Consider the following 8,757-nt stretch of genomic DNA (forward strand, 5'->3'; position numbering starts at 1 on the left):
GCTAATACCTGACTTGTCTTTCGGTTCGTAATTGCGATCGTTGGCTAAGTGGTCTGGAATTACGTTTCACTCGCGTTCACCGCTCGCCGACCGAATTGAAAATATCCCCAAGTCTGCATCCAAGAAAAAAAAAAAAAAAAGTTTTCCCATTTAGCAGTGCAACTGTTAATCCAGGGTCGGCGGCGATTCCCCAAATAGATGCACTACGTAGCCATTAATTAATAGCAGTTTGAACCAGAAACATTTTAACCTTGGAAAAGCCAAGTATCCTCTCGTGGTTGAAATTGAAACTTAAAATCCTTTGAGTAACGATTTAACTATTCAACCAACGAAAGGAAAATGCATGTTTAAACTGCATTAACCTGTCACAGGCATACAAACAAATTTCCACGCTGAAATATAAATTATAGACTAGCAGCGAGATAAACACATTAAAATGGGCTCCCACAATTTTAATAATAGAAAGTCACGTTTCCAATTAGGCAACATCTTCTGTTTTTCTTTGGATTAAAGAAAAACCTTAAAAATAAGAAAGCAACAGCAAGTGATATAGAATGCTTATATGGTGTTTTATGTTTGTAGAGGTTTTTCCTTTTTATAACCAAATATGTGAATGATTTCTTTTACGTGTCTTTATTTGCTTTCATTTGCCCTCCTCTGTTTTATTTTTTAAAAAATTAAAAAACACACAGAAAGCAAACAGGGTTATTTCTTTTAAAAAATAGCCATTTCACAGTGTGGAATGTACACAGAGTATTTTCTGTTATTGAATTACATGCATTTTCCTGGTAACCCTTCTGTACTTTTTCTTTTGATGATTAAAAACTACATATGCATCAGGAATAACACACATCCCTGTGTTTACTGAATCCAATGTGATGTTTTTCTCACATTTGCTTCAGGTTTCTTTATATTGAACACTGCAGAATGTCACTGTACTTTTTTTCCTGAGCCTGCCTGCCCCCCCCCCCACTTCCCTGAAGCCAGCAGGATAAAGTGTGCATCCTCCCAGCACTTGTTCCTATACTTGTATCGCCCAGCTGCCTATATATGTAAACACGCAGGCACAGGTACATGCTGATGTATTTTACAGTGTTTGCAACTTGCTTTTCTCCCTTAATATGCTTCACAGGACTGCCCAGGTTGACACCTATAGAATCTACTCTGTTCACTTAGTTTTAAAATAATATTGTCAGCTCTATTATCTTTAAGGAGGTTCTGTTCTAAACTGAAAATATTGGCTAAAGTTGCTTGCCTCAAATTTTCAGATGATTAACAATCTATGCATTAAAATTCTGTCAGAATTCTTTACTAGCTGTTTTTCTTTTGGTTTTATTATTTAGAAAAAAATGTAAAGATATTTAGTAATGCAGAAAGGGTATTATAAGCACCCATGTACCTGTCTCATACAATCAGTAAATATTACCAGTTGTCATATCTGCTTTAAAACTGGGATTTTAATTGAACTATTCAACCTATCTGATAAAACTGAAGTCTCCTTTGCATTCCTCCCTAATATCTTTCTCCACCCTTTCCCCCAGAGGCAAACGGTGTCATGAATTTGCTATGAAACTTTCCAAACTAGGTTTTGCACTTCTGCGGCACACGAGCCCATATGGGATATTTCTTGGTATGATTTCTTAAATGTACACACATGGCGTTAGACTGTACCTCTCATTCTGTGACTTGTTTTTTTCCCCTTCATGATAAGTTTTAGTGTTTTTATTTTTTTTTCTGTTCAGGTTCATAAATATAGACCCAGTGTGTTCATTGTAATGACTACGTTGCGGGTCCATGCATATGAATGTGCCGTGTTTATCCATGCTCTGTTGATGACTATTTCAGCTGCTGCCAGCATTTTGGTATTACTTATACATGTTTTCCTTGCACATATGTGAGAATTTCTCTGTGCATCTACCTAGCTGGGGGATTACTAGGCTACACACACATTTTCGGTTTTACTGGAGGCTGCCAAATGGTTCTCCAATTTGCACACCCATCGGCAGCGTATGCGAGTTGTTGCCCCCTCGGATGACAGCTTTTCTTACTGCTGACAGTGTGGTTTTTAAACAACCCAGTATCATGTTGTTTTGTTTGGATTTCTCTCACTGCTAGTGAGGTGGAATACGTTTTCCTGTATTTATTGGCTGTTGAAGTTTCTGAGTTTGTGATTTGTTTTTCCACAGGCTTCATTCATTTTCCCAACAGGCTGTGTCAATGCTTGTCTTGTATGCTGTTGCTCTAGGAGCTCAGGTGCATGAACAGTCAGCACGGTGCCTCGGTCCATAGCTTAACCTCGGAAGTCCTCTGTGCTCTAGAAAACTTAAGATGCAGCCATATTCACTGGCCTCCCTTTTGAAATACTTAGTGTCATCTTGCATATGATTGGAGAAGCTTCTCCACGCCCGATGCACAAAGATAGCCTCTTAGGACTTTTTCCTTAATGTCGTAAAGTTTTGCTTTCCACACGTGAGATTGATCTACCTGGGGCTTACCTTTTTGAATGGCGTAAAGCAGGAATTTATTTTTACTCCAATCCTCTTCCCCAATATAGAAAGCCTGTCGTGTTCTGACATACAGAACAGTCTTGATGCCCCTGTGAATGTGTAATACCACCATGATTGTAAATTAAATTTCCATACATTTACGGATATGTTCCTAGTTTGTCCTTTCCCATGGATGAAACCAGTGCCACACGAATTACTCTGGCTTTATAATAAGTCTTGATATGAAGGGGGCATACCTCTCTTAGTTCAGTTTTAAAACTGTACTGGCTGTTTATGGACTTCTCGTCTTTTATACTAACTTTAGCATCAGTTTATCAAGTTCCAAAGAGAAACGTTTTGGGTATTTTGCTGAACTAAATTTAAGGTTAAGTCTGGGGACCTGTGACAGTTGTATAAAATCAAGTTATATAACACAGGAATATTATTCTGATTTTTAGATAGCCTTCAGTAACATTTTATAATTTGTAAACACTTGTACCTCTTTGATAGATCCCCCCCCCACAGACACCTTCTAGCTTTCATTGCTGTTATAAGTGAGATCTTTTTTTCTATTAAACTTTTAGTTGGCTATTGCTGCTATTTGGAAATGCTGCAGATTTTGGAATAATCTTGTTTTAAAAGACAAACATGCTGAATATTCTGATTAGATAGTTTATTTGTGGATTCTTCGTATGTCCACGTGAATAATCATATTACCTGTAAATAACACTCCTGACACCTCATTCCCTTTCTTATCTCATTGGATGGGCTGGGACCTTCAATAAAACTTTAAATAAGAAGGTGAGAGAGAGAAAAAGGAAAGGTGCTTTCCTATCTCTAATTGGGAATGTTTCTAAAGTATCATCATTGCTTATCATATCGATGATATGTTTTTACAGAAAACTTTACCAGGTTAGGTTAGTTCCCTTGTATTCCAGTTACGTGTGAAGGAAGAATATTTTAAAACCATGAGGTGAAAGTTGAAATTTTATTAAATGCTTTTTCTAAAACTATCGAGAGGCTTATAGATTTTGCCTTTGATATGTTAACGTAACAGGCCACACTGATAGATGTTCATAATGGGGACCTATCATTGAATTCCAAAGTAAACCTGCTTTGCCATAAAGTACTATTATTTTTTAATACGCTGCTTCATGCAATTTTTTATTTTAGCATCTTGTTCATAAGTAACATTGGCTTATGATTTTTCTTTCCTGCACTTGTCTTGCTTATTTCTGTTTGGTATCATAGTTGAATTACCTTTATAAAGTGCATTTGGAAATTTCCTTCTTTTTCTACCTTCCGTGACAATTTGTGTGAGATAGGTACTATTTCCTTGATTGTTTGGTAAATTTTGTTTGTGAAGTCATCATATTTGAAAATTCAACTCAATTTCTCTAATGCTTGTTGGTTGATTTGGGTTTTCTAGTTCTTCTTCAACCAATTTTGGTAATTCACATTTTTCTAAAAATTTAGCTATTGTATATTAACCTTCCAAATTTTGGTACAGTTGACATTCTCTTATCTTAAATTTATATTTTTTATACAAACCGTTAGACATTTGTCTACAGCCTATTCAGATGGGTAGCTTTTGTTGATCATGTTTCTTTTAAAATACATACATTAGTTTAATTTCTGTATTTATTTTTATTATAAGCCCTGATACTCAAAAAGTTTAACATGTTACTCTTTAAAAAGAAAGGAGGAAAACACTTTCTTTTCCAAGTTAAATGCCTGGCACATTAGTTTCCAATTTTTCTTATTTTCTGACAAATTTAGGGTTATCAATTTCCCTTAAACAGAAATTTCCCTTGCTTTATCTATAGCTCACAAGATTCAAAATAGTGCCTTCCTTGCCACTCAGTTCTAAACACTTCATAATTCCACTGCGATTTCTTAAACATTAAATTTTTACAAGGGTGCTTTCCCTGGATTTCCCTGGTATTATATCACTTGAGCTATTCTGTAACCAGTGTTCATTGTGTAACCTCCCAGGATTTGGCTCTGGAAGTATAATTGGGGATTATTTGAAATGGAAAGTAGAATAAGGGTAATTTCTCAATGTGGTGTATACTGTGGCCTTGAAGCAAATGTTACCAAAATAGTCTCTCTCCCCAGTCCATTCAGAAGCTCCCAGGGGCACCATCAAAGAGGGGTTCCTGGAGCCCTGAGTGGCTGACCTGTCTGCCCACCCCTTTGGTCCCTAGTGGCTCAGAGCAGATACATGGTAGGTAGTCTACAAATAGATGAGAGTTAGTGAATAGGCACATATAAACTGGCAATTATCACTATTCATTCATGATTACCAGAAGCATAACAAGCCATAATTACCAGAAACATTGCAAGCCTGTTTGCACCTGTGCCAGTCTCCTTCCCACCTCTGGCAAAAGTCAGTGCATTTTTGTTCTAACCCCATTAGCTCTTGCCTTCTCAGGGTCCATAATTCATCACATAATTCCTTTCTCTCCATCCTCCTCCTCCTCCTCCTCATCATCATCTCCTCCTCTTCCTCCTTCTCCTCCTCCTCTTCCTCCTCCCCCTCCTCTTCCTCTTTTTAGGTATATTCTATGTCTGAGCTACATCCCCAGATGTCCTCCCCCTTTTATTTTTTGTTTTGAAACAGGGTCTTGCTAGTTTGCTGAGAGTCTTGCTAAATTGCTGAGGCTGGCCTTGAACCTGCGATTCCCCTTTCTCAGCTTCCTAAGTACTGGGATTATAGGTGTGCACAATCACGTTCAGCTCCCTCCTTTTAAAAATAGAATAATTTGAATCAGCTTCAATAATGAAAACTTTATAAAACTGAGTAATGTAATACAATAATATTGTTTTGAAATATCCTTCAATAATGTTTTATAATTTTTTATAAAACACATGTAATTCTTTCTTTGACATCCCCCCCCCGATACCTTACCTTCAATAAGGAAGTTGATTTTAAAAGAATTTAAATTAAAAATAAGTCCTCTATCTCCTCCTCTTGACTCTTCATTCTCTTCTAGCTATGGCCATAGCTACATTCTCCTTCAAAGCCACATTTCTCAAGTGCTAAATGTATTATCTGTCACTACTTATTTACCCTTCATAGTATTAAAAGTCACTGCATTATTTAGCCCTCTTTGCTACAGAAGTTATTCTTAAGACCAACACTGACACACAGCAATGTGATTGTACTTAACAACAGTGTACTTAACACACTTGAAAATAGTTAAATGTGCCCATTGCGGTGGTGCATGCCTGTAATCCTAGTGTTTGGGAGCCTGAGACAGGAGGATCACAGGTTCAAGGTCAGCCTCAGCATTTTGGCAAGCTCTCAGCAACTCAGTGAGAACTTGTTTCAAAAAAAAAAAAACCAGAAAAAAGGGGGCTAGGGATGTAGTTCAGAAGTAGAACACCCCTGGGTTCAATCCCTAGTACAAAAAGAAAAAAAGTTAAAATTGTAAACTTTATGTGATACATGTTTTATCACAGTAAAACCCTCTTTTCTTAGAGAAAGAGAGAGAGAGAGAGAGAGAGAGAGAGAGAGAGAGAGAGAGAGAGAGGGGAACATTGGCCCCCACATTGCTAAATCCAATCCCCAAATAACTAGAACTTTCAAAGCAATTGAGCAATCTTTGAGACATTCTCTTAATTTGGCTTCTGCGACACTGCATTCTTTGGGGCTTTCTTCATCTTTCTAACGGTTCCTTAACAACTTACATTTAATTACTCATTTTCTCTGTTTTACCTCACCTCTAAAATAGAAAGATCTGCCAAGTTCTATCTTAGGCCTTCTTCTCTCAATTCCATCCAGTCTCTCTAGGTAATTTTTAACATTTACCATGACTTAAGTATACCTGCATACAAATGACTTCTGAAATTATGATATTTTCAGAGATGTCAGATAGTCTTATATTCACTAACCACTCTCAAACAATAGATTCAAAAGCTGAATTCTTGGTCATTGTCTCTAAGTCTACTCTTCCTGCATTTTTTCCTGTCTCAGTATGTAGTCCATCCATCTATTCTCTTCCTAAAGCCAGGAAACAGTGGTCATTCTTGACATCTCTCTATCATCACCTACATTTAATTCTTCTTCAAGTTTGGTTAATTTTTTCTTCTAAATATAGCTAGACCAATGGCTTTTCTTGTTTTTCTCCTGTCAGTACCCTAAAGCCAACCATCATCATTATTGGTTAAACTATAGCGATACTGGCTTCCCCAACTGCTTCCCTCTTGCTGGGTACCCCATCACCTTACCTCCTCTCCCTCATTGTGGTCCAGCTCCCGCTGGCCTTTGGAAACATTCGTTCCTCAAATGCTCAAGCTTGAAAACCTTTGTACACGTTTCCCCCTCAGTTTGGATGCCTTTCTCTTGCTCTTCAAACGAATCACTTTCATGCATCACTCACTCATTTGTACTTCCTCCAAGAAGCCTGACGTCCCCAATCTAAATTGCGTCCTTTCTGCTAAACAATCACCCACTGATTTGAGAAATGTGTATTGGTGCCTCTTCTCCACCTGTCATGGGCTGAAGCATTGGAGCTGAAGTAGCAGTGAGCAAAGTAGTTCCTCTTAACAGGGAAGACGACAAACAAATAAGTAATAATACTTCAGGTTGTGATGGATGCTATGGAGAACAGTAAAACAGGGCCATGAGATAGTCGGTTCTGGTAGGCAATATTCAGTGTCAGGTAGTTAGGAAAGGCTATTTGGACAAGGTGGTAACTCTTGGAAAAATCTAAGACAGAAATAGAACATGCACAAGTCTCCAGACAGGAGTACGTGAGGGTGCTGGGCAGCTGAGAGGCTCTGCATTCTTTTTCTGAGGCCGTTGTAGCAAGTAACCATAAATTCAGTGGTCTGAAAGAACAACAAAATTCTCTTCTCACGGTTGTGTAGTTCAGAAGTCCAAAATAGGTCTCAATGGGCTAAATAAAATAAAGGAGCCAGCAGGGCTGCACTCCTTGCTGCAGCTCCGAGGTGAGAATTGGCTTACTCGCCCTTCTCTAGCTTCCGGAGGCTGCTGTCTCTTGGACCCCCTTCCCCCATCTGCAAAGCCAGCCTTGGTGGGTCTAGGTACTCTCTGATATGCATCATTCTGACCTATTCTTCTGCCTCTCACTTCCACTACTTGGAGCCCTGGTGATTACATCGGGCTCACTCCAGAATGATTATTAATCGAGGATGATCTTGAAACAGTCTCCCAATTTCAAGATCACCTCATCAGCAACCTTTATTCCACCTGCTGTCTTAACTCTGGACTGTCATGTCACATTTTCTTGGGTTCTGGGTATTGGGATGTGGCCATCACTAGGGAACCCTTTTTATCCCCTACCTAGAACAAGGCTGAAGCAGTCTAAGCACAGGGTAACAAGGTAAGAGAGGAAAGAGATCCAGGGTGAGGGCTGGGTGGGAGGCAGGCTCCTAGCATCTTGCAAATCAAGTGTAGAGCCAGGAGGGAATCTTAAGGTGGATTTTGAACAGTGACATCCTGTGAATGACCATTGAGAGGTCACCCTGGTTGCTGTGTGGTGGGCACACTAGAGCTTGGGCGAGAGTGGAAACAGGAGATGAGTTAGCAGCCACTGAACAAATCCAAGTCAAAGCTGATGGAGGTTGGAATCAGAAAGGGAGCAGGAAAGGAGGCCAGGTGTGAGCAGATGGGCACATGGCTGCAGTGAGAGTGTGGGGGACCCGTTGGTGTGTTGGATATAGGGTGTAGGGGAAGGGAGGACTCAGGCATGATTGTGAGGATTTCAGCCGAGAGCTGGAAGAAGATATTTTCTGGAAGAAGGGATGGGGAAGACTTCAGAAGAAGCAGGACATGGGAGTCAGGAGTGGGAGTTTGGTTTGGGGTTGCCTCATGGACCATACTTAGAGGTGCTGAGGAGGCTGTTGGGTCCACGAGGCTGAGGATTTTGCAGTTTGAAGTCCAGCTGCAACTCCTAACTGAACAACAATAAAAGGATTTTTTTTTAAAAAAGTAGCAATATATTTTATATGAATGTTTTTGCAGAATAGGAAATCTAACTTTTATTAGCTAGTTTCTCAAAATGCCATATAAAATTCTTTCATTTTTGTGGTACTGGAAATGGAACCCGGGGACATTCTAACTCTGAGCTACACCCCTGCCCTATTTTTATTCTTTATTTTGAAACAGGGTCTCACTGAGTTGTGGAGGGCCTCACTAAGTAGCTGAGGCTGTCTGTGAACTGCAATCCTCCTGTCTCAGCCTCCCAATAAGCGTGTGCCACCACACCTAGATCATAAAATTATTTCTTCAATAATTTTAGCA

Source organism: Muscardinus avellanarius (assembly GCF_963383645.1).
Source record: "Muscardinus avellanarius genome assembly, chromosome: 9".
Lineage (NCBI taxonomy): Eukaryota > Metazoa > Chordata > Mammalia > Rodentia > Gliridae > Muscardinus > Muscardinus avellanarius.